This window comes from Triturus cristatus, chromosome 1_1 (assembly GCF_964204655.1).
Source record: "Triturus cristatus chromosome 1_1, aTriCri1.1, whole genome shotgun sequence".
NCBI classification, from domain to species: Eukaryota; Metazoa; Chordata; class Amphibia; order Caudata; family Salamandridae; genus Triturus; species Triturus cristatus.
In genome coordinates, this window is record NC_140579.1 from 31251729 (window position 1) to 31279583 (window position 27855).

Sequence of the window (27855 nt, forward strand, 5' to 3'; positions counted from 1 at the left end):
AAAACGTCCAGAAAAGGCGTTAGATGAGCAGTACCTGCGGCTGCTCCTACCCTTCCGAATTCGTCTCAGAACGATAACATTTAGGAGGAGGAGGAGGGCATTGTGACACACGACATGAGGGACTGGCACAGACGGCTGCAGGGCCATGACAGGACCTGTGTCCTCTGGATACGCGGGCAGCGATGTAGTAAATAAGGCTTCGTTTTCACCCAGGCACACCAGGAAAACTGCAAAAGAAACGAATTTCCGCAACCTCAGCACGTGACGCACTACTCGTGTTTACCTACTGTTTATCAAAAACCTATCATGCTTCCGTTTCTTCCCTTTTTCACCTAAAATGTTTTTTTTCTTTGTATTTAAAAAATTGTAAGACTCACTGAGACACACCTTCCTACCACAGTTTGGCAATGTGTGACAGCTAGATGGCACCGCACGCGTCGTAACGTTCCGAGTCCGACCACCAGAAAGAATGCAGACTGATGACACGCCACGCCGCACGCGGGTAGTAGTTTGAGGAGGTTGAGTCTGCACAGATTACTCTATCCTCAGCTTTCGACATCTGCCAGCCGCAACGCCCGCCTTGGTGAGATTGAAACACCCCGGCGCCACTTACTGCCAAAGTCGGACGATGTGTTGCTGGACGCTACACCCAGCCTGCAACTGCGCATCTTCACTGCCTGGGCTGTACTGACGGTCAGTGATCGCGTTCAGCCAGAAAGGTGTATGTACTGTGGGAGGTAAAAGCTTTAGTCTGCGCAGGCGGCAGTGGAGCAGCCGGCAAAGGATTTCTAACTTGGTCTTATTTGAGTGTTTAGTCAAGGTCATAATTCTGAGGAAGGAGGCAAGGCCATGCTTATAAACTACCCTTTCCAAGGGTGTGGTTTGTCCAGAGAACTCGAATAGAGGTTCCTATTCCAAGATAAAGCAGAAATCTTTCCTGTGGACCATTCACAAGAGGAAGATGAGTTGAAACAAATTTTTTCCCTATTTTTCGTCCCGTTCATTGTACAATGTTTTCTTTATTTTTGCTTCATGTAGTTGAATTCCATTAGATTCTTTGGTCTGGCTCTTCTCTGTTCCATGTGCTTTGGAAAGTTTGGTTCCTGACTTATCTACTACAAAAATATCTCCATCTTCACTCAAGGATTATCAAATTGCCACTTTATTGACCTTTGTGTTTTTTCATCTTAACTGGGACCCTCTTAACCTCTTGAGTGCCCATGACGAGCTGGTCTCGTCATGGGCCGCGGTTGCGCTGTGCCCATGACGAGACCAGCTCGTCATAAACCCCGCCCGCTAATGCAACGGCCGGCACAGGGCGGGGAAAGGGGCGGGCACTCAAGGGGTTAAGGAGAGCATGTGATTACTTTAACATGTTACACTGTGCAAAGCTATATTGTGGATACTGGGAGGAGTCGCCTTATCCTCAAGAAATTAAGAGAGAAACTGGACAGACATTCACTGCGTCCAGTCTCTGACATAGATAGGGCTGGAGAGATCCATATTTACTTCTTACCAGGACAAACCTCTGCAAGAAAAAAAGAACTGATCCTATATGACAATCAGGCTGGACATCTTTGTTTCTAGATTTGTCCCCGATAGCTTAGCCCTAAGTGGAATTACTTGCACTGCACACCCTCAAATTCACATGCCCTGTAGCCACCTGCAACTTTCCTTTTGTGTTGGAACAAGAGCCGGCTATAAGAAACAATACTCCAATCAGGTAGACTCCACAGACTCTCTCTAATCCGTGACCCCTTTGAACATCTGATACTGCCCAGCTCCGTTCTTGCAAAGAATGCTTGATATGCTTTAGAGTGTTAGGAACTATAGTTTTTGAAAGTGGCTCACCTTAAGAAGGGCCTTTGACTTACCATCGGTACATACACCTATAACCTGCATAAGAACTAGCCCGCAAGTGCCAATTGCTTGAATTAGTCTGGACTTCAGATGAAGCAGTGTAACAACAGTAGGAAGGCACACTTGATCGGGAAAGGGTTTCAGAAGCTACAATATTACTGCAAAGCTGCAGCTAAGACGGATACTGCCATTTGTTGCATGCAACTCAAACGTGGCTTTAGCCCAGACCACAGAACTGTTAGCGCTGCTACTGTAGAAGTACAGAGGGGGCGGGGGTAACAAAAGGCAGTATATTCAACTATACTTCCGAACCACTGAGCTTCTGAGACAGATATGAAAAAGGGAATGTCATCAGAGTTGTGGGCAGTGCCAATGTGGTGCATCTGTAGTAGCAAATCTGGTCCCAGGAAAGCAGGGCTTAAAAGTTTATTGATCCAATTTGACACCTGAGATTATTTCTATATACAAGAAACATGCAGAAGAAGCATCCGTTAGAAATACTATCAGTGAACTCTGGGGCAAACACCAGGAGACAGCATTATTGACAACAAAAAGACCCTAGCAAAAACTGATGATGTAATACACAATGATCCCATCCAAAGGGAAGGGAAGCTTAACTCACATAGTGGTTTCAGTGACATATGAGAGAAGAAATGGCACCTCTCTCACCCGTGCAAGAAATTAAAAACCAAAATCAGTGACACACTGGCCTTGAGAGAAGATTTTGAACCCTAAAATTCACCACACAACCACCACCCCTGCCTATCTGGCTGACCAGCTCACCAGGTCTGTTGACTCTCTACAAACCAACAACCGGAAGGAACACATTCAGATGGGAAATGAAGAATGGAAAAACCAAGACAACAAGCCTGCTCTGTCCATGCAGCAAGAATCTGAAACAGCATACCCGTAACCATCGGGCTGACAAGACCAATTCTGCTCTCAGAACACAAATGCCCCTGCAATCACTTTTCGACTGAAATTTACCCCTTGATCTTATATAGGGCTCCACTACCTTCCTGATCGGCTATATTTGTGCTGTGCAAATAACGCATAAAAAACACTGAAAGACGATATTTACTAACACCAAAGGCAGATTCCATGAAAGACCACACAGAGAGCCCAGCTGTCAGTTACATCAAACAACCACATTGGGAAACACACCATCAATGACTGATGCACAAGCCCAAACATTGAACAGAGAAAAGAGGTACACCAAGCTGAAGAAAAAGAAACAGAGGAAGAGACAATATCGCTGTCGCATCAGTTTGAGAGACAGGCACACCAACAGTCTGATAACTGGACCACAGACCTAAGCACAATGCAGAGTAAGTCATCACTGACACACCACATACTGAAATTTTAAGCGCATACTTATCGTGCTAATTAAACTACAACTTCCAAAACACGAATTACTATTGGCTTAAAAAAACTCACAACCCCCTTGAGGGCATCACACATCACACAGTGCTTTCCACTTGGCAGGTACAACAGCAATCGTACGCATGGAAATAGAGAGAATCAGTGGCGCACAAAAGTTTGCCATGGTTAAAGACAGACTTAGCTGAACAGATACGGCAACATCGGAAGAGACAGCATTACTGACACGAGAGGGAGACCGCCAGAGAGCCAATGGCATTGATACCAAATACATTATAGGAGACCACATCGCTGGCATAAAAATAAATCGTTGGGGGCGGGGGGTGGTCGCGACTCAGCACTGACACAAGACACAGACACTAAAAGAGGGACACCGTAGGCGAAAGTGGGAGACTGATACTAATGAGAGGGACATCGAGGGAAAGCCGAGTAAAAATGAGAAACAGCAGCAAACCACCCAAACAAATAAAGGCACACTGGCTTTAGAAACAAACACTAAAGTGACAGTATTGCTTCTACCAAAGAGACAGCGGCACTGAGACAGACACCAGGAGTGACACTGTCAAAACCGAAGACAAACACTGGGAAATGAAGAATAATTAAAAGAAGAGCATTACCGATAACGAACAAAGGCAACTGGGGAGAAAGTGACTGAAATTTAAAAGATCAACTTGGAGGTACCGAGGACGCCATGAGATGCGGGAGATTTTAATGTAAATCATCTCAGAAACAACTAGCCAAGCAGGGGCGCCAGAGGCAGCGTATACTGACTCTGGTGCCGCAATAATCGAGACATTGGTGTCTAGGTTCAACTAAGAGACTGTAGAGACAAGCAGTGGGACACACCAAAAGCAATCACTAACACGGTCCCTAAGGCACGACAGGGTTTCAGACACTAGAACACAGCATTACTGATGCTAGACAGTAGAGTAGGCTTTCTGACACCGGAGGTGCAGACGCCAGGAGATGCAGCAGATGATTCCCCGGAGGACCACCTGTGGCGGTATTAGACACCCCAGCTAAACACCAGAAGAAACTGCATTATCCTCATCAGGATCAGAGGCAAACACTGAGAGGGGTGTCAGAAGAACCAGTCTCTGCTGATTGGGTACCGGAAAACTCGGTGGGATATGCAAGGAAAAACAGAAACTGGCGAAGGAAGAGGACGTAGCATCAATACAGATGAAATAACACCATGACAGCCAGCATTCCGATCCCCACAGAGACAGAAACACTAATAGGCAGCGTTACTGACCCAAAAAGAAAGACAAAATGACAGACAGCACTGACACATCCAGAAAAATACAGGGAGTAAAGGAACCCTGAATTCAGAGACACACATGCCTGTTGCCCGCTTCATCCGCCTGGAAGGCAGATGTCTCACCTGCATCCAGTCACCGCTGTCCCGAGTGGACAGACAGACGGACGTGGTCCGGTATGTGGCCCTCAGGCCGATAAGAGCTTGTGACTGGGCTCGGCCGGACGCGGAGGCTCTCAGATCTCGCGGACGCCACCAGCTCAGCAGTAAAAGGCTTCGTCCCGAGCCGCGGACGGACAATAGAAGACCAGACAGACAGACAGAGCAAGATGGCGGCGTCTGCGAGCGCGCCGCGCGACCGTTGCTGGGGAGGCGCGAATCAGGAACGAGGAACACAGGTGCGGGAAGGGGGGGGGTGACGGTCAGGGTGTTTGCAAGTTAGTGGAAGCCGGAGGCCACCAAATCCCTGCCAGGGGCCGCCACGAATATGTATTGTTTCCAGTGGTCGAAGTGGGGAAAAAAAAGTAGGGGAACTGTGGGCGGAGAATCATAGGGCGGGAATAACCTGAGTATTGGATCAGTGGGCGGAGTTAGAGGTGTGGCCAGGATTGGCAAAACATCCCAATCTTTAGTATTTGTTTGGCATTTCACTGACCAGTTACAGCTTATTATGTTATATAATACAACCAATGGATACACATGAGTATTTAACATTTAATATGAGTTATTGACATTAAAATAAATTCACAAAGTGGGATATGTTTCTAATCACAGAATGTTCCAAATATGCTTAAAAGTGGAAGCACAAGCCATTTGTTTCTGAGCCATGGATTTTCTGTTGTCAGCAATATACACAGAGACAATCAATTTTACGTGTGTAAATCACTATGGGAAATGTTACATCAGACAAAGGACTACAAGGTGTAGGAGTCACATGACAACCATATTAGTAGGCAGTATAGTTTAATAGTGATTGGTCTGGAGAAACACAAACTCAGAATTTAAAACTTAATACCATGATTGGGGGTTCCCTTTAATAATCATTATTGATTTCTATCCAAATGAACACTTTTTGCAACATTAGGGTAATCAAAGGCTTAGGGAAAAAACCATAAAGCTCTAGTTTATACCTTGCAGTTTGTATGCAGCTCTAAGATGAAAGCTAATAGCTCACTGTTCTTTGTTAGGATTTTAACTTATAAACTGCAAGTAGCAAAAAGATCTTACTGTCAAAAGCAGTAACCCACTAACCTATTTACAATATGTGGACTTTTTGATGGGCATGGTACATGTTCTTAGCAGCAGGCACATTAACCCTCTGCGCTATCTTTCCATGAGTCAAAACTTCCACTAGACAAAACTCCGATCTCGCTCTAGTATGATGTTTATTCACGGGAGTTATCATGACATTTTTATTATTGCCGAAAATTGCTGTAGGCCAGGAAGGAGGCCGCAAGTGCTTTTAAAACCATAATATACAATGCCCCCACTCAAAGTCAGCACCCGTTGTGGTCACACTGGTCGCATCACCCTAGTGCAAGCTCTTCTCAGGGGTCCTGTGACTTCACTGTTGCTCTAGGGTCTGCTACTTCTTAGGCCTGCCAGCAAGACTGGAGGTGAACTTCAGCATGGATTGTGGTGGGCAAGCCTTCAAGGTGAACCCACACGCCACTGCTAGGGTCCACCTGCTGGTGTTAAGACACCAGGGCTTTTCCGGATTTGCAGGGTCTTCTAAGGTCTAGCGTGGGAATGTGCTCCCTCAGGAGAGTGGTCTGGGGGACTGCTCATGAAGGCTGAACCTGGTTCCTCAGTTCTAAATTCGGCAGCTCTGCCCCCAGTGCTACATCCGCTCCCTCATTGAACACCATACTGCCCCACTGAGAGAAATTCACATTGCCTTCAACTACAATCCAATTTGACCTGCTATAAACAACTGGATGCGACTCAATTCAAATTAAGCACTGGCAAGAGAAATGTGCTCCCTAAAGGAAAAAGTAACAACATCCTGGAAAAAGCAAACACTCATGGGGAATGAAAGATTAAATAAAGCTTGTGAAATGTAAGCAGGAACAACGTGGTGAACTTAACGCTTTTACACACACTATTCAGAAATCAGTGAGTGCTTCTGCCTGAAAACTACAGGGCCCAGAAAGGACCCATTTCAATGTCCACTGCTTATATGCTTACAAAACATAAGCAGTATGGTTTAAAAAGACCACATTCGTGAACACAAAGCCGCCGTACACATTTTGTTTTCCAATCCACCCATCAACCAGGTATCGCAGTACCTCCAGGTTTGGCGCACTTCCCCACCGGGGGTAAACAGCACTTCACTGGCAAACTGAGTAAAGTGACGCTAATGTTTTTGGGGTTTGAATAAAACCGATGTGGGCACTTTAAGAACATTCCGTCTTGCTTTATTTATTGATTTTTCATATTTTGAACCTTTTATTTCCGTGGCTGCACTTTGGAATAGAAAAATGTCAAAACGGCATTTCCAGCAAAAGTGTTTTTCTTTTTTGCATCCATTTCACAGGGGAACAAATGAACGACAGGAAGAAAGAGAGGGTGAGAACCATTTCTTGAGTCACGGTTTTCGGTAAGTGAGGAGGAGTTAGACAGACAGAGAGGGAATAAGAGTAAGAAAGAGAGGGGGGGGGCAGCTGCCAACGGCAGAGCCGAAGCGGACACCTTCCTTGTCTTGTCTGGGCAGCAAGCAAGAGATGGAGACCTTTTCCTTCTCTGCTCCCCGCCCGTCCCCAAACAGCCACTAATGCCAGCCTTCTCTGCAGTGCTTGGATATTTCTTACGTCCAGGGACGCATGTTCCAAATAAAAAAGTGGGGGCACGGAATCTATAGAATTAAAGAAGTAGGGGCACGCCGTGCCCTGCCGTTCCCGCCCACTTCGACCACTGATTGTATCCGATTCCTCGTGGCGGCCCCTGGGGTTTGGCGGCCCTGTGCAGGTGCACAGCTTGCACATGCCTAAGGCCGCCCCTGAGAGCACTGACAGGGAGAGGAAAGCAGCCTCACTGCCGCCATTCAGCGACGAGCAGCTGTGGCCCCTCCTTGACCCCCTGCTCTGCTAAGCAATCACGCTGATGGTGGGCTGGGGAGGGGGGATTCTGTGCCAGTATCGGCCTCCCTGGGGGCCAGGTGTTGCTCAGGCTTTTGAGCCATTTTCACCTCGCCCCCCCCCGGGGTCCACGCAGCCCAGAAACAGTGTTTGCATTAACACCTCACCCACAGCCCTTCTCATTCAGGGCATAGTGGGCGAGGAAGAATGGGTCTCGCTGTAGGGGCCAGGTGATGTTGGGAACTCCCACCATCTTCACCTTAGCCCCCCCCCCACCCCCATGGATGGCCCAGCAGCTGTGCTTTTTGCCTTATCCCCTCTCCTGCCAGGCCATTGCTCTGAGGCAGTGAAGGGCTGGGGAGGGCTGAGTGCTTAACAAATAGCTGGGGCCTCACAGCTTTTCAGGTGCTCCTGCGCTGGAGGGAAAGGGGCCTCGCTGCTTTTCAGATGCTCCTGCGCTGGAGGGCTGGGGAATAATTTTTTAATAGAAAGGGGCCTCGCTGCTTTTCAGGTGCTCCTGCCCTGGAGGGCTGGGGAATCATTTTTTAATAGAAAGGGGCCTCGCTGCTTTTCAGGTGCTCCTGCCCTGGAGGGCTGGGGAATCATTTTTTAATAGAAAGGGGCCTCGCTGCTTTTCAGGTGCTCCTGCCCTGGAGGGCTGGGGAATCATTTTTTAATAGAAAGGGGCCTCGCTGCTTTTCAGGTGCTCCTGCCCTGGAGGGCTGGGGAATCATTTTTTAATAGAAAGGGGCCTCGCTGCTTTTCAGGTGGTCCTGCCCTGGAGGGCTGGGGAATCATTTTTTAATAGAAAGGGGCCTCGCTGCTTTTCAGATGCTCCTGCGCTAGAGGGCTGGGGAATCATTTTTTAATAGAAAGGGGCCTCGCTGCTTTTCAGGTGCTCCTGCGCTGGAGGGCTGGGGAATCATTTTTTAATAGAAAGGGGCCTCGCTGCTTTTCAGGTGCTCCTGCGCTGGAGGGCTGGGGAATCATTTTGTAATAGAAAGAGGCCTCGCTGCTTTTCAGATGCTCCTGCGCTGGAGGGCTGGGGAATCATTTTTTAATAGAAAGGGGCCTCGCTGCTTTTCAGGTGCTCCTGCGCTGGAGGGCTGGGGAATCATTTTTTAATAGAAAGGGGCCTCGCTGCTTTTCAGATGCTCCTGCGCTGGAGGGCTGGGGAATCATTTTTTAATAGAAAGGGGCCTCGCTGCTTTTCAGGTGCTCCTGCCCTGGAGGGCTGGGGAATCATTTTTTAATAGAAAGGGGCCTCGCTGCTTTTCAGGTGCTCCTGAGCTGGAGGGCTGGGGAATCATTTTTTAATAGAAAGGGGCCTCGCTGTTTTATAGATGCTCCTGCGCTGGAGGGCTGGGGAATCATTTTTTAATAGAAAGGGGTCTCGCAGCTTTTCAGATGCTCCTGCCCTGGAGGGCTGGGGAATCATTTTTTAATAGAAAGGGGCCTCGCTGCTTTTCAGATGCTCCTGCGCTGGAGGGCTGGGGAATCATTTTTTAATAGAAAGGGGCCTCGCTGCTTTTCAGGTGGTCCTGCCCTGGAGGGCTGGGGAATCATTTTTTAATAGAAAGGGGCCTCGCTGCTTTTCAGATGCTCCTGCGCTGGAGGGCTGGGGAATCATTTTTTGATAGAAAGGGGCCTCGCTGCTTTTCAGGTGCTCCTGAGCTGGAGGGCTGGGGAATCATTTTTTAATAGAAAGGGGTCTCGCAGCTTTTCAGGTGCTCCTGCGCTGGAGGGCTGGGGAATCATTTTGTAATAGAAAGGGGCCTCGCAGCTTTTCAGATGCTCCTGCGCTGGAGGGCTGGGGAATCATTTTTTAATAGAAAGGGGCCTCGCTGCTTTTCAGGTGGTCCTGCCCTGGAGGGCTGGGGAATCATTTTTTAATAGAAAGGGGCCTCGCTGCTTTTCAGGTGCTCCTGCGCTGGAGGGCTGGGGAATAATTTTTTAATAGAAAGGGGCCTCGCAGCTTTTCAGATGCTCCTGCGCTGGAGGGCTGGGGAATCATTTTTTAATAGAAAGGGGCCTCGCTGCTTTTCAGGTGCTCCTGCGCTGGAGGGCTGGGGAATCATTTTTTAATAGAAAGGGGCCTCGCAGCTTTTCAGATGCTCCTGCGCTGGAGGGCTGGGGAATCATTTTTTAATAGAAAGGGGCCTCGCTGCTTTTCAGGTGCTCCTGCGCTGGAGGGCTGGGGAATCATTTTGTAATAGAAAGAGGCCTCGCAGCTTTTCAGGTGCTCCTGCGCTGGAGGGCTGGGGAATCATTTTTTAATAGAAAGGGGTCTCGCTGCTTTTCAGGTGCTCCTGCCCTGGAGGGTTGGGGAATCATTTTTTAATAGAAAGGGGCCTCGCAGCTTTTCAGATGCTCCTGCGCTGGAGGGCTGGGGAATCATTTTTTAATAGAAAGGGGCCTCGCTGCTTTTCAGATGCTCCTGCGCTGGAGGGCTGGGGAATCATTTTTTAATAGAAAGGGGCCTCGCTGCTTTTCAGATGCTCCTGCGCTGGAGGGCTGGGGAATCATTTTTTAATAGAAAGGGGTCTCGCTGCTTTTCAGGTGGTCCTGCGCTGGAGGGTTGGGGAATCATTTTGTAATAGAAAGGGGCCTCGCTGTTTTTCAGATGCTCCTGCGCTGGAGGGCTGGGGAATCATTTTTTAATAGAAAGGGGCCTCGCTGCTTTTCAGGTGCTCCTGCGCTGGAGGGCTGGGGAATCATTTTGTAATAGAAAGGGGCCTCGCTGCTTTTCAGATGCTCCTGCGCTGGAGGGCTGGGGAATCATTTTTTAATAGAAAGGGGCCTCGCTGCTTTTCAGGTGCTCCTGCGCTGGAGGGCTGGGGAATCATTTTTTAATAGAAAGGGGCCTCGCTGCTTTTCAGATGCTCCTGCGCTGGAGGGCTGGGGAATAATTTTTTAATAGAAAGGGGCCTCGCTGCTTTTCAGGTGCTCCTGCCCTGGAGGGCTGGGGAATCATTTTTTAATAGAAAGGGGCCTCGCTGCTTTTCAGATGCTCCTGCGCTGGAGGGCTGGGGAATCATTTTGTAATAGAAAGGGGCCTCGCTGTTTTTCAGATGCTCCTGCCCTGGAGGGCTGGGGAATCATTTTTTAATAGAAAGGGGCCTCGCTGCTTTTCAGGTGGTCCTGCCCTGGAGGGCTGGGGAATCATTTTTTAATAGAAAGGGGCCTCGCTGCTTTTCAGATGCTCCTGCGCTGGAGGGCTGGGGAATCATTTTTTAATAGAAAGGGGCCTCACAGCTTTTCAGATGCTCCTGCGCTGGAGGGCTGGGGAATCATTTTTTAATAGAAAGGGGCCTCGCTGCTTTTCAGGTGGTCCTGCCCTGGAGGGCTGGGGAATCATTTTTTAATAGAAAGGGGCCTCGCTGCTTTTCAGATGCTCCTGCGCTGGAGGGCTGGGGAATCATTTTTTGATAGAAAGGGGCCTCGCTGCTTTTCAGGTGCTCCTGAGCTGGAGGGCTGGGGAATCATTTTTTAATAGAAAGGGGCCTCGCAGCTTTTCAGATGCTCCTGCGCTGGAGGGCTGGGGAATCATTTTTTAATAGAAAGGGGCCTCGCTGCTTTTCAGATGCTCCTGCGCTGGAGGGCTGGGGAATCATTTTTTAATAGAAAGGGGTCTCGCAGCTTTTCAGATGCTCCTGCGCTGGAGGGCTGGGGAATCATTTTTTAATAGAAAGGGGCCTCGCTGCTTTTCAGATGCTCCTGCGCTGGAGGGCTGGGGAATCATTTTTTAATAGAAAGGGGCCTCGCTGCTTTTCAGATGCTCCTGCCCTGGAGGGCTGGGGAATAATTTTTTAATAGAAAGGGGCCTCGCAGCTTTTCAGATGCTCCTGCGCTGGAGGGCTGGGGAATCATTTTTTAATAGAAAGGGGCCTCGCTGCTTTTCAGGTGCTCCTGCGCTGGAGGGCTGGGGAATCATTTTTTAATAGAAAGGGGCCTCGCAGCTTTTCAGATGCTCCTGCGCTGGAGGGCTGGGGAATCATTTTTTAATAGAAAGGGGCCTCGCTGCTTTTCAGGTGCTCCTGCCCTGGAGGGCTGGGGAATCATTTTTTAATAGAAAGGGGCCGCGCTGCTTTTCAGATGCTCCTGCGCTGGAGGGCTGGGGAATCATTTTTTAATAGAAAGGGGCCTCGCTGCTTTTCAGGTGCTCCTGCGCTGGAGGGCTGGGGAATCATTTTTTAATAGAAAGGGGCCTCGCTGCTTTTCAGGTGCTCCTGCCCTGGAGGGCTGGGGAATCATTTTTTAATAGAAAGGGGTCTCGCTGCTTTTCAGGTGCTCCTGCCCTGGAGGGTTGGGGAATCATTTTTTAATAGAAAGGGGCCTCGCAGCTTTTCAGATGCTCCTGCGCTGGAGGGCTGGGGAATCATTTTTTAATAGAAAGGGGCCTCGCTGCTTTTCAGATGCTCCTGCCCTGGAGGGCTGGGGAATCATTTTTTAATAGAAAGGGGCCTCGCTGCTTTTCAGGTGCTCCTGCGCTGGAGGGCTGGGGAATCATTTTTTAATAGAAAGGGGCCTCGCTGCTTTTCAGATGCTCCTGCCCTGGAGGGCTGGGGAATCATTTTTTAATAGAAAGGGGTCTCGCAGCTTTTCAGATGCTCCTGCGCTGGAGGGCTGGGGAATCATTTTTTAATAGAAAGGGGTCTCGCAGCTTTTCAGATGCTCCTGCGCTGGAGGGCTGGGGAATCATTTTTTAATAGAAAGGGGCCTCGCTGCTTTTCAGATGCTCCTGCGCTGGAGGGCTGGGGAATCATTTTTTAATAGAAAGGGGCCTCGCTGTTTTACAGATGCTCCTGCCCTGGAGGGCTGGGGAATCATTTTTTAATAGAAAGGGGCCTCGCTGCTTTTCAGGTGCTCCTGCCCTGGAGGGCTGGGGAATAATTTTGTAATAGAAAGGGGCCTCGCTGCTTTTCAGATGCTCCTGCGCTGGAGGGCTGGGGAATCATTTTTTAATAGAAAGGGGCCTCGCTGCTTTTCAGATGCTCCTGCCCTGGAGGGCTGGGGAATCATTTTTTAATAGAAAGGGGCCTCGCTGTTTTTCAGATGCTCCTGCGCTGGAGGGCTGGGGAATCATTTTTTAATAGAAAGGGGCCTCGCTGCTTTTCAGGTGCTCCTGCGCTGGAGGGCTGGGGAATCATTTTTTAATAGAAAGGGGCCTCGCTGCTTTTCAGATGCTCCTGCCCTGGAGGGCTGGGGAATCATTTTTTAATAGAAAGGGGCCTCGCTGTTTTTCAGATGCTCCTGCGCTGGAGGGCTGGGGAATCATTTTTTAATAGAAAGGGGCCTCGCTGCTTTTCAGGTGCTCCTGCCCTGGAGGGCTGGGGAATCATTTTTTAATAGAAAGGGGCCTCGCTGCTTTTCAGGTGCTCCTGCGCTGGAGGGCTGGGGAATCATTTTTTAATAGAAAGGGGCCTCGCTGTTTTTCAGGTGCTCCTGCGCTGGAGGGCTGGGGAATCATTTTTTAATAGAAAGGGGCCTCGCTGCTTTTCAGATGCTCCTGCGCTGGAGGGCTGGGGAATCATTTTTTAATAGAAAGGGGCCTCGCTGCTTTTCAGGTGCTCCTGCCCTGGAGGGCTGGGGAATAATTTTGTAATAGAAAGGGGCCTCGCAGCTTTTCAGATGCTCCTGCGCTGGAGGGCTGGGGAATCATTTTTTAATAGAAAGGGGCCTCGCTGTTTTACAGATGCTCCTGCCCTGGAGGGCTGGGGAATCATTTTTTAATAGAAAGGGGCCTCGCTGCTTTTCAGGTGCTCCTGCCCTGGAGGGCTGGGGAATAATTTTGTAATAGAAAGGGGCCTCGCTGCTTTTCAGGTGCTCCTGCGCTGGAGGGCTGGGGAATCATTTTTTAATAGAAAGGGGCCTCGCTGCTTTTCAGGTGCTCCTGCGCTGGAGGGCTGGGGAATCATTTTTTAATAGAAAGGGGCCTCGCTGCTTTTCAGATGCTCCTGCGCTGGAGGGCTGGGGAATCATTTTTTAATAGAAAGGGGCCTCGCTGTTTTACAGATGCTCCTGCCCTGGAGGGCTGGGGAATCATTTTTTAATAGAAAGGGGCCTCGCTGCTTTTCAGGTGGTCCTGCCCTGGAGGGCTTGGGAATCATTTTTTAATAGAAAGGGGCCTCGCTGCTTTTCAGATGCTCCTGCGCTGGAGGGCTGGGGAATCATTTTTTAATAGAAAGGGGCCTCGCTGCTTTTCAGATGCTCCTGCCCTGGAGGGCTGGGGAATCATTTTTTAATAGAAAGGGGCCTCACTGTTTTTCAGATGCTCCTGCGCTGGAGGGCTGGGGAATCATTTTTTAATAGAAAGGGGCCTCGCTGCTTTTCAGATGCTCCTGCGCTGGAGGGCTGGGGAATCATTTTTTAATAGAAAGGGGCCTCGCTGTTTTTCAGATGCTCAGCTTGTAGGACATTGTCACCTTGGTCCTGTGTCCTTGCCAAGAACAATATCCTCCCACTTACATTACTTGTGTGTTTCATGAAAGGGCACGCCCGCGAATGTGGGCCACGCCCCGCGAATGTGGGCCACGCCCCGTGAATGTGGGCCACGCCCCGTGAATGTGGGCCACTTTTTTCGTCAGTGCCGGGCCAGATTGTGATCCCAATCCGACCCTGACCCCAAGGACCGACATCTCCACCTCCGTTGTGATGTTTACTTGCTCCCAGTAACCTCACAGCAGCTGCTGGGCAATTAATGAATCCATTATTCAATCCATTTAAAAATGTACGCAGGTGACACTCACAATCTCACAGTATTGTAGAATAACTCGATTCGCCCCTAAAACGTAACGTAAAATAAGTGCCTCAAGCACATTCACCGCTGGATGAAAAAAGTCTCCTCGGCTTCAACTGAACCAAGACTGCAATCCGAGCAGAAGGTGGGCCCACTCCCAACGCCTGCTCATCTGAATGGCTTTGTGGTCGTTACCATCTTCAAATCCCTCAGCTCTGGATCATCTTTGACGTCACGCGGATCTCATCTGTGCTCCAAGATAAACATATCATTAAAAGGCAGGGACCTTCAAGTTTCTTTGCTGTATAAATGTTTCCTTGTTTCACCTGAATTGTGCTCTAATAGAGGCTGTCATCTTAGTAGATGTACCTGTCTAGTCAGAGACTCACCATTAATCTAAGAACCAGTGCCAGTAAAATGTATTTAACCTCTGTGTGGTGTGGGTCTTGGTCCTGCCAATCCAGGCCCAAATTAACAGTGGTGACAAACAGCTCCCCACCTGATGGCAGCCCTGCTGCTCCTGACAATTGATCACCAACAAAATGAGCATCAAAACGCGAACACCCTAGAAGCTCCCATTCAAGTCTCATGTGTAACTTGAGTGGATGTTGTACCAAGAAATCCACAGACCCGACAGAATTCAGTAGATCGTTTTATTTCTTCATAATTAGAAAAGAAAACCCAACACTTAAAACTGCATAATTTAAAAATACCCGACCAGCATGGCATGTTTCAGGCGTGATATCAATCCTTCATCAGGATTTCACTGATGATGTCAGTACTTACAGAACTCCCAGCACACAGTTATTAAATATGCTATGTAATTCAGAAAATCAAAGATTACCATGATGATCCGTAGCACTTAAATAAATGATGCAAAATAACGAGCACTTAATTTTACATTAACACACCGGAATTGCAACCACTTAATACACAACATAGTTGTATAAATATGAAAATATGTAGAAAGAGAAGAATAGCAAAAATACAGAATAATGGAAAGCACACATATATTCGTTAGATTAAAAGGGTCTTTAACGCTGTATTAACCACTTATCAAAATACATATCTTTTTTATACACAATCGTCATTACTCGTTCATATGAAGCATCTAGGCTTGAATTTGCAAATCCTATCTGCTGAAGTGAAGTGACGAAGTCCATGCTTCTCTCAGTGCTACTCCTTAACCCATTCAAAATGTCTTTCCCATTTCCTTTTCAGAGTTTAATACATTTGGAACAAAAAACAAACTTTTACATATAAAGTAAGAACTGCAGAACAATACAAAATAATAATGTCTCAGAGCCACATACTTCTTAAAAGCTCATTCAATGAATAGAACACATATAGTAAAATCTTAAATTAGTGAAATTAAACTCTTTAAGGCATCCATTCAGTGGGAGTTCGCAGCTACCTTAAATCACCTTCCCCTGTACTATATTTTTTGTGAGTTCCCTATAGGGCCCACAGTAGGTCTCCCCTATGTTAGCCTAACTGTCGGTTGTATGCCGCTTTTGCTTTGCACATGTTACGAAGTTTCTCGTTTATTTTAGTGCTACGTTATTATCTTTGAAAGAGACTGCACATGTTTTTTGTTATTGAGCTTTATGGCTGGGATTCAGTCGGAACATTTCATCTAGGATTGAACAACACTGTGCCCTGTTTATCTTTGTGGTCGGTCAATCAAAACCTAACATATAGACATAACAAAGAGACCCAGCTGCTGCTTTTTAGAAAGGCAGTTCTTATCATATAAGCAGAGACTTGCCGTTTTGAAAATAGAGAGGCAAATTTCTCCCAGAGGAAAGACCCTGGACAAGCTTGCAAGCCTTGCGCAATCTGAGATGCAGACCAGCCAACAGCAAATGCCAGGTATGGGGCCTGGCTCTAATCCCGGAAATCTGTGATATATCATTTCTGCTGGGGTATTGAGGTTTGGCTTAGGCAAATATATAATATCCACCATGGTAGTTCTTTCCATTGAGTATAGTCAATTGATAATGCTAATCATGTTACTAAGTTGTATATGTTTCCTGATTGAAGCACATTTGCTTCATGATAGAGTACGATAGTTTCAATCAATATTGTAAACTTTCCATGTGTCTCAGTTGCTGTTATTATGGATATGTATGAGTGAGGGAACAAAAGGGGACGACCTTTTACCTGGGTACCCCGAGGGGACTAGAGTGTTGTATTCTGGGGTGCCAAGTTACTTGTAACTCAGTGAAGGTTGGGAGGGCATATAGGGTACTGTGAGCTAGTCATGATTCGGGCCCATAGGTGCTGATGTGGTATCTTGACTCAGTACCTACATTCTGACATCCTGTGATCCCAGGCATAGTTAAGTTTCTAAACAGAATCCCTACAACATATTCAAGGCCACTGGAATTATGCAGCAGAGGAGGCCCAAAAAATACAGCAAGTCGACTAAATTATGCAGCAAGAAAAGGTCAAATATACAGCATAATGCAACACAGTTTCTAATATTTTGTTATTTTTACACATGGTAACACTGTCTGGGAAAATATTTCACCGTATTAGAGCCATTTAACAACCAAATACAGCAATAAGCACCTGGAAGATGACTAGTTAGCCTTTACAAACGGCCCTTGCTATACTATGTAGATTTTTTTATAGGGGCTCTAATCACCATCGAGGGTATCCCGATGCTTGCCGGTGGGTAGACGGGGGCTTGCCTGGAGTTAATCGGAGAGCCAGATTTTCAGCTTCTTACAGAATTCAAGAAGCGACATAGAGGACCTGCATGGTGGGGGAAGTAGCTCCAAGCCTGACGGTAGATATGCGAGAAGGCGCAACCTCCCTTTCTGTTCTTGTGTGTGGTGGGGATGTGCACGAGTGAGAGACTGGCTGATCGAAAGTGCCTGGAGGGTTGGTAGAAGTGGATGCATATGCTGACAAGGACAATGTTGTATAGAGCCTTCTAGGTGTAGGTAAGGAGTTTGAAGTGAGTGCGTTTGTGTATGGGGAGCCAGTGGAGTTCCTTGAGGTGTACTATTGTGTGCATGTGTCAACAGAGGTTGCGGGCAAGTCTTGCTGCAGTGTTCTGGATGGTTTGAATTCTGTTAAGGAGCCGTTTGTTGATTGTGGTGTAGAGTGCATTGCCATAGTCCTGTCTGCTTGCTATGAGGGCTTGAAGGACTGTTTTCCTGGTGTTTTTCAGTAGCCACTTGAAGATTTTTCTCAGCATCGTCAGCAGGTGGGGGTAAGAGCATTGACTTGTGCTGTTTTGTTGCAATTTTCATCCAGGATGACTCCCAGGTTTCTGGTGTGGGCGGCAGGGGTTGGGATGGGTCCAAAGTGTGCCAGCCATGAGGTGGGGGTACCATGGGGTGGTCTTGGTTCCGAAGATCACCACTTTTGTTTTGCCTGTGTTGAACTTGAGGCAATTGGTTTTCATCCACATGGTTACTGCGGTCATACAGGTGTTAAAGGCAGTCTTAGTCACAGGCCATGCTTAATTTGTGTAAAAAAAAAAAAGTGCCAGGGCCCTTGTCAGAAGCCACTGCAGCTTGCACCAGCCATTGGCCTGGACTGTGGTGGAAATAGCAATTACTAACTATGACACTTCTATAAGGGTGATTATTTGGACGATTCCAGGCCGCCCAAAGCTGTACGAATTAGATGAGTGGCTGGTATTAGTCATATTTAATATATAAATAATTATTACACAACTGTTGTGTTCTTTTCCAAATTAGACTGACAGCGCCACCATTTGGTGTATCGTCATAAGTACCGGTGCCAACAATAAAGTGCTGGTGCCAAGCACCGGAAATCACTGGCTAAAATTAAGCATTGGTCTCAGGAGTCTTGTCTGAAAGGGAAGAGTATGACTTGGGTGTCATCTGCATAGGAGAGGATGCTAATGTTGTGGGATCTGAGGATGTCGGCCAGTAGTGTCATGTAGATGTTGAACATGGTTGGGCTAAGATAGATCTTTGGGGGCCATAGATGAGACGTTTGGCTTTAGACTATAGGGTGTCATGTTGACTTTCTGTTTTCTTCCCATAAGGAAGGAGCGGATACAGTAGAGGGGGGAGTGGCACCATGCTGAAGGGTTAAGCAGGATGAGGGCCACTGTTTCTCCTTGGTCGAGGAGCATCCTGATGTCATCTGTGGCTGTGATGAGTGAGGTTTCTCTACTGCTGTTTTGTCACATTCCAGATTGTGAGGTGTCCAGGAGTTGGTGTCAGTTGAAGTGATTGGTGAGTTGTCTGTTTATGGCCTTCTCTATGATCTTTGCTGGAAAAGGCAGCAGGGAGATCGGTCAGTAGTTTGCTGGTTGAGTGGCATCTGCCAAAGGCTTCTTAAGGACAGTGTTTACTGCAGTGTGTTTCCACTCATCTGAGAAGGTGGTGGTGGAGATAGAGGTGTTCAGGACATGGGTGAGTGTTCTGCTGATAGTGTGGGAGACCATGTTGTGAGAGCATGGGTCCGTAGTTGATCTGGAGTTGATAGTTCTCATGATGCTAGTTGTTTCTTCCATGGCGAGGGTCTTCCAGGTTGGTGGGTGTCTTGAGGCTGGGATGATTGTCTGGAAGTGGACAATGGAGTGGTCTGCCTAAGTGAGGAGTGTAGTGGTGGTGAACTTGACTCCGTTGAAGGTAGTGAAAAAGAGGGCGAGGGTGTGTCGGACAGTGTGGGTCAGTTTGGTGATGTGATAGGTGAGTCTGAAGATGCCCAGACTCCCAAGGAGTGCTGTGGACCTGGAGTCAATCTGGTCTTCCAGGTGGAAGTTGAGGTCCCCTAGGAGGATGTAGGACTTGGAGTCCAGGGCGACGGGGGAGCGAAGTCTGTGATGACTTGAGTTTGTTCGTTCATGGTCCAGATGGGTGTTGGGCGAAGTTCAGGGTGTAGTTGGCTACACTTGAGGACCTCTTGGATCTCACTGTTATTCAAGCTAACACAAGTTCAATAAAGTTTCCAGTCTGTAGCATTATCCATTGTGCCAACTATTTACATATATATCTATATATATGTATAGATATAGATGTTTATGTATATATATGCGCCACAATCCTTATAGTTGCATGCCAGGACCCATAAAAATGGCTGCGGTGCATGTCAGGGTATGAGGAACCCTGTAAGTATCAAATTCTACAGAAGGAGCATGACAAACACTCAATATCATGCACTCACCTCCATAAATACTCACAGCCAAAAGTTATCAGTGACAAATTTATTCTGGCATAGCAGAAAAACCTGGCTTTTCAGGGGCAGCGCATTTATGTGAAAAACAGAGCATCTGCTTTGAAGCCGCTCCATATTTCACAGTTCAGGTCACAACCCGCCTGCACTTTTAAAGCTGATTAAAGATCCCCCAGCAGGTGGGTGCAGTGAGTGACCTCACCCTCCTGCAAAGGGATGTCTGGGAGGTCCATGGGTTCCCTTGCCCCCCTGCATAGGGCTGCTTTCAGGGGCATACTGACAGTGCAACTCCTGGCAGCTTCTTTGCCTCTGCGCCCGTGCCCGTAATACAACGTGGGTGCAGAGGCAAAGGGACTGCCTCATTCGCGAGGGAACACCATCTGATGATAGCACTGGTGCTTTATGTGCTCCAGCGCTTATGGTACTACCGAATGGGACCCACAAGCATCTGCGGTCCCTTCTGTAATACCAAGGTGCCCGGGGGCGTGCAAAGCGGGCGCAAACACAGGGGCACTTCGGTAATTTGGTCAGAGTTTCTGACCACTTCCAGTTGAAGTAGAACTAAAAGGTATAACTAGATATAGAAAATGGCACGTCTTGCAAAAGTGGTCTGCAAAACTTATGTCCAAAATGGCCGCCGCGACGGAGCTCCTAAGAGAAGCTTCTGGACTAGGGATCGATTACTCTTAAAATATCCATGTTTGGTCCTGCCATACATCCAGCATTAAACAGGAAACTATTGTAATGAAGCCTGGACTATTTCAGAAGAAAGCGTTGAGACCATGCTCATGTCCAGGAAAGCAGATCTACACTGAATGAGAATCGGGATAACCCCACACGAACACACCCTCCCAGGGAGTGTCCACCTAGTTTGGGGAAACCGATTGCATCCGCTGATCCAACCCGCTATCCCTGCTTGCCTGCAAAGCCCATGTGAGTAGCTGACAATCGTGTGGCCAATTTGCTTTGGCCGTCTTTGCCTTGTCTGTGGCAGAAAACTGCAGTACCTCCCAGACCTGCTGGAGTGGTTTGTTCCAAGCAGATGCCCTTCCGTATCGCTGGCTGTCGGCCTCACAACTGAGGCTGTCTTCAAACCTTGCCGGGTCAGAGGCAGATGCCTCCTGGACCTGCGGGGGGTTTGTCCCACATTGCTGCTCTTCGCTGACTGTCTGCCTTCACAATCCGAGGCTTTCTGGAAAACCGTTCGAGGCTGATGCCAAACCCCTCGGTCTTTGCAGGGGTGACTGTCCCGTGACAGGCGTTCATCGCCTTGCAGGCTATCGGCCTTTAATTTAATGATCCTGCTCTCCTGTAGGAACGTGCCCGGAGATGAGCTGCAGTGCTTAGGACTACATGTGTCTTGTATTGTTGATTGGCTGCAGCGCAGCTGCCTCTTTCTATGCCCGTATGCTCCCTGGAGGACGAGCTGAGGCGGCGGTGACACGGATTGGGGAGTGACGCGGGCTGCCCGTTCGGCTCTTGCTTTAGGAGCTTTACGAGACGGCGTGAGTCTGTCCCTGGTAGAATTGTTCACAGGGGGTAATTCCTGTTGCTGGGACATGCAGCACCAGCTGTGCTTTTCATGCTTATTTGTTTTCTTGTGATCTCCCCTTAGTCGGAGGGCTACATATTGGGGTCGCATCCTGCCCTCCATTTTGGAACTTCCCTTCCACATTGCCTACATGCTTGGCTTCCCAAGATTGCAATCCACTGCCCAAGTGAAAGGGACAGAGGACTTACAATGCACAGGTTTTAAAAAATGAAGTAGGACTTTATTCCTTGGCAGTCACAAACACAGAAAATGAAGAAAGACTCCTAACCTAATTTACAAGGAAGAATCTACCTAATCTAAAAAGTTGGCCATATTTCAACAGCATTTTAGGTGTTCCACAACCTAATACTTATATAACATTACAATACCAGCTACTGGCTGTATAACTGTAATGAAGGAAGGATTTACTGCCCCTACTCTGTTTTTACCCGAGTGGTTCCTGGTAACCCTCCGTCTCCAGCTGTGACAGGTGAACATTTTGGCAGGGCTACTTCAAAATTGAAAATGTCATTCTGAAGCTCATTGGTAACTTTTCCAAATGTTTGGAAATAATTTGAAGCTCTATTATACACTTGGTGGCAACCCCTACCAGTGTGACGTTCTAACAGATGCCTTCCAGGCATAATCTTGCAACTATACTATTCTTGATACTAATATGACTCCAGCAATGCTCCTTCGCAATCCCCCCTGACACTGCCCTTGTGAGTTATGATCCTTACTCGTTTAGCATTATGTATCTGATAAATATCTCAAAGAACGCTAAGAAGAATCTCAAACATAAACTGTTGAAACAGCACCCGGAAACTCTAATAGCGGATACCTACCACAGCGTGGCTAATGCCACTAAGAAAACCGACTTTATCTTATATTCCAAATGCCCGGCTAAATGGAAAAACATCTTCCTTCTCCTCCTTCCAGTCAAAATTCCATATGGAATAAAACTGACACATCCCCATCTCCTTCTTTTAAAGGGGGAATAGATATGTCTATCTTCAGGACTGGTAATATACTCATACCAGCCACTGACCCTCACCTCAACATCTTCAATAGAAATGTCCATACATTAGCAACTTCACTCACACAACAGGGCCAAACACCCCAATCGCCTCTCTCCCCGTTCCCCAATTCATCTACCCTGAACAGTCCCGCCTTCTTCCTCCTAAGGATCCTCCATCTTTATCCGTGGCACCCCTGGACACTTCCATCAACTTTACCACATCCTCCAACACACATTGCCGATCAGAACCCTAAAAAATAACTTCTCTTGTTTCCTCCCTATCCTGCAACCTCACTAAAATAAACCTTGATGATAAGCATGCCATGCCTAGTGTCACGGGCCCCTCTCCTAGTCCTGACTCCACAAATCCTAGAGCTGATGCTCTTCCTTCTAGCAGTACCCTCTACTCTCCTCACTCAGACGTGGGACAATACCAGGGCCTTGGACACGGTTCATCCCTATAGCTTAGAGCTCTCTGCCCCCCTTTACTCAAAATGGGCCGCATATTCTCCTACTCTCACCAACGCTCGGTTTCCCCCTGGCACAACCAACAACCTTGATTCCCCCTCCAACACTCACCCTAGACAATTGCCTTCTAGATGGTCACCACCTGCTCCCACCTTGATGCCTAATCACTCTCCAACTAATGAGGTCCACTGCAATTCTTGCGATGAGGCCCCTATTCTGAGAACATCATCGATTAATTACTCAGCCGACACTCTCCCCCTCACAAGGCAGACCGTAAGCATCCCACCCAGATTACCTTCAATCCTAGTCCTAACGACACTGACCACCCCCTTAACGCAGTGATCCCCTCTCCCTTTTATGCAGATCTCACTACATTTTCATCAACACTCAATGCAGGATGCACCTCCAACTCTCTCTGACAGATTCTGAACCAAATGGATTGTAAACTCAACTCTCTTATGACCGATTTAGCGCTTCTTAGACAGAATCTCTTAAACCAGAACATCCTTGCCTGCTCACACACTTACGAAACTTCTCTTACAGGTTATCCGAATTCCTCTCCATTCCCCCCTTGGCCTACCACCCCCCTTTGCCAGCGAGACAGGCCTCACCGTGCACACTGCCCTCTCTCCGCTCTGGATGTGAATGCTCTTAGTGAATGATACCTCCCTGAAACCGAGGCAATTGACCATTATCCCAACTCCACAATGCCAGTAATAGTAGGCTTAAATAGAATCCACGTAATTCCTAATTCGCCCAGACCTCCTGCGCAATACATCACCATCCATACCCTTAAATCTGTTAAGGATAATCCTCGCCCTCTATCTTGCATGCTCGTCAACTGTAGATCAGCAGCACAACACATCACTGAGATCGCTGAAGCCATTCTCAAGCAGGGAATTTACATTACTTTCCTTACAGAAACTTTGGTCGATGACCACTCTTGACCTACTTACTTCTACTGGGTACTCCAGCATTAGACATGACAGGACTGAAAGAACAGGTGGAGGTCTTGCCATAATCCACAAAGCAGAAATCCAACTCTCCATTTTTAGCAATACTGAATACTCGGCCTTTGAAAACCTCGGCATTGAACTTAATGATAAAGGCTCCCTACCTATCAAACTTCACACTATCACCCGCCTGGTGATCACCCACTCTTCGCTGAAGAGTTATCTGACCTACTTACTCAGTTCTCCCTTACCGACTCAAAGAACGTGTTTTTGGGCAATTATAACATTCATTGGAACAACACAGAAAACTCCACAGTCAGGCGCCTCATGAACCTTCTTGCGATGAATGACCTAAAGCAACTCTGCAACACACCAATCCACATCAAAGGCGCTACTCTAGACGCTATTATTACAAGTAATGAATTGGTCTCCCCTAAAGACATTTTACCCATTGACTGGTCTGACCATCATCTCATACTGTTCAACATCAAGACCATCGCCAAACTTCACTAGGACTTAACAAGCAAACCTAAGCTGTGGACTAGAAACCTCAAACAAGTCCCTTCCACGGAACTTGAATCTAAGATTCGTGTACAACTTTACCGTCTCCCGCACTCTCAAAACGCAAATGCGCTCACTGCCCACTTCAACAAGACGATAACAGAAGTTCTCGACCAAGTTGCACCGCTCAAACTAAAACAACAATGATCAAACCGATCAAAATCATGGTTTAACTCTGATCTCAACAACAAAAGAAGACAACTCAGACTAGCAGAAAGGACATGGAGATAAAACCCCTCGTCATTACATCTAACTCTCCTCAGAACTGGTAGGTTAGCTTACAAGAAGCACATTTTCAGAGGAAAAGCCTCCTTCTTCCATATCCAACTTGACCCTGCAAAGAAAAAGCCCAGACAGCTCTTTAACATTGTCAAATGACAAACCACATCTGCCCCACACGGAATAATAGCCTCCAAAGAACGATGTGATGAAATTGCCAGGTTCTTCATGGACAAAATTGCTAAAATTGAGCAATCCTTCCTTCAAGTCACTGCTCTTCCTCCCCTTCTAACCACTCTCATCGACACTCCTCCCTCCATGACAGCCTGACCACCCGAACTTTTCAATAATCAATCAACACCAATTGGAACAGAAGACAACCTACAGGTACAATCAAAGCAACGTGTTACAACGAAGAATTTTACAACCAAACAAAGGAAAAAAATGGATTACTCATTTGGAATTTTCTCATTATAAGTAATACGATTATTATTATGAAGCAAACAAAAATTACCAAATTTCCGGTAATGGTATTATCTGAATTCATAGTGAAAGAGGCCGAAAACATTTTGCAGCCACCAGCACCTCCAGCATCACCAATAAAATCAATAAAAGAAGCAAGCTTAAAAACGCTAATGAAAGTTTACGGGACTGTTGCAGAAGTAAGTCTGGATACTAATCGTATACACTAAACACAACACCTCTTCTCTACCAACACTCTCTACTCTTACAAAATAATTAAAAACATTATATTAACCAAAACAACAATACTTACAGCCTAGCAGAACTACCTAAGATTCACTTACACACATTAATCAAAAACATTGCCCAGCAAAACACCTTGACACTTGCAAAGCAATCTTATCACTCTTAAAACACCACTCACTCCCTCACTCTCTCAATTTCAATATCAATAACTACATCTATCACTATCACTCTACAATCACATACTACTACAACCCTTTAAATAAACAACCATTAAACAACTACTAACCAGAAACAAATGCATCCGCTTTCAAAAACAATCACAAACCAGCGAAACAATTCTTTTCTGTTCACCACTAAATCTATCACTATCTTACGCTTTAACTCTGTATAACTAACTCACTATCACTGCCTCACTTTCTATTTCAATAAATAATTCTAACACTCTCTCTCTACTAACATAATTTATCTCACTAAATAAACCCTATCTCATTCTCTCATTATTAACAAACTCTACCAATATCTCGAAAAATAACTCTCTCATTACATCAGTCACTCTCACAATCTCTCTAACTAACTCTCTCAATCACTCACTATACCATAATCAATATCAGAAAGTAGCACAATATCTAACTTTCAAAACACTTCAACTGAAAAGAATTAAGGCTATCACTCAATAACTAACTATATCGCAACCTCTCTAAAACTCACTCTCTTACTAACTCACTTGCACACTATCACTTTCTTCATCTCTCTAACTAACCAAATGTCTCACTCTCTCTACAAACATACCAAAAAAATAAGTAACACACTATATTACACTCTATATACTTACCTACATAGCATACTATCTGTAGCTAACACTAAATAACTCTATTACTATATTACTAACATATAAAGTCTATCACTCTCTCACTAACTCACTCTCACTCCCTCACTCAATTACTCTCTCTATCAATAACTAACTCACTCATAATAAATCTACTAGCATACTCCATATCAACAGCTAACTCACTATCTTACTATCTCTACACTTCTAGAACTATACTACTATCTCTATCATACAGTTACTAAAGCTAAAACTAGCTCAATTACTCTGCAATACTCTCTCTCTCACAGTAACTATAACACTTTTATTCTCTATCATAAACTAACTCTCCCTCACCCTCAACTAACATACTCTATCTCACTCACTATCTCACTATCTAAATGTCACTAGCATTTACTAATCACATATCACTAACAAACTCTAAATCTATTTCACTCTTACTATCTCACTATCTCACTTCTACTAAACAAATATCAAAAACAAAATTAACAATTTGTTTTATATTTCTAGGAAGAGGAAATGAAAAAAGTCTGTATAGGCAGGCAGGAAACAAATTTGAAATCAATAATGCTAAAAGATGCAACAGACTTTGTTAAGATAACATTATGGAGGGAAGCTACCAACTTCAATATTCAACTTGGACAATATATAAAAATTACCCATGTGACAGTGCATGAACTCAACAGCAAAAAAATATTGAATACTACAAAACACAGCCAAATGCTAGTAAGTACACATTTTTACAAAGTAATAGTCTCTAATATCCATCTTGTTAATGCTACTGTTCTCTTCACCAGGATATTCAGGGTGGATGCTATATATATTATACTGCAGCCTATTATCTTGGGGAACTAATATAATACTTACTATCAAATGTAACTATGCTAAAAACAGAATATTTTGTTATTACAGACTCAATAACTCAATCCATACCTCTACAACTGACGCATATACAAGGTAAAATTGTACAGTATGTAAATTTACCTCATGCCTGTAAGCATAAACCTTAAAGTCTATACTATACGATACATTTTACAGGGGTCATTAACAAAATGTTTTTAGGGGCATGTACAAATTTAAGGGGGTTTAAACATAAAAACAACTTGCTTAACACAATATCAAATAAAACATAAATATAATACTCTTAGACCCCTCTACTGTCCCTCTACCCCCTCTACACTTCTAGCCCTAATCTACCCCTCTACACTTCTACCTCTCTTATAACCCTCTACCACCGCACTACTAACCATCTACTACCCCTCTACTACTCATCTTCTAGCCCTCTTATACCCCTCTACCCTTCTACCACTCTTCTACCCCTCTACTACCCCTCTAACCCTCTACCCTTCTACAACTCTTCTAGCCCTCTACTACCCCTCTACTACCTCTCTTCTACCTCTCTACTACACCTCTATCCATATACTACCCCTCTACCCTTTTTCCAAAAATATAGGGACAATTAAAATATTATACACAAATTACAAATATTTAGTAGTTGCAAAAAAAAGAAAATGTATTATTAATATATAGCATAGGTAATATTAACTGGTTTAAAATTTCATCTCTGTTTACAAACTTTTACTATTATTATATTTTAAAACTATATATCGTAATAAAAAAATGTGTCTTTAATTTCATTTAAAAACAACAATTAGGGAACAGGATAGCAATTAGATTGCCAAAAATAGCTTGCATATCGCTCTACTCAATAGAATTACGTTGCGATTAAAAAAAATAAAAAAGGACTAAACTAATGCTTGCTTCTGCTTTTATTCACAGGCAACAGAACCTCCAAAAGAAACATTACAAATAGAAATGTATGGAATAGAAAAAACTGAACAGGAAAAAAGTACTATAACTACGCAAGTACTGGGTACTGACACATACCATTCGATGGATATTAGTAACGATATTTTAATGGACTGGTTTAATATCAACACTGATGTGGAGGAATTATCAGATGGACTTATGCTCTACTTACCACAAAAATGCGAAGTCATATTTTGCAATGGAATGATTACTGAAATCATAAAGGATATTGAAACTGATTGAAATTTTTGAAAGAAAAATGTATAATAACAATGTGTATTT

The 27855-nt window shown here is 45.8% G+C and overlaps 1 protein-coding gene across 1 annotated transcript in view; it reads left to right on the plus strand.

The window, feature by feature from the left end:
• Positions 1 to 27855, plus strand: part of LOC146869239 (uncharacterized) — a 462683-nt gene that overhangs the window by 198738 nt on the left and 236090 nt on the right. The gene's annotated exons all lie outside the window — the stretch shown is intronic.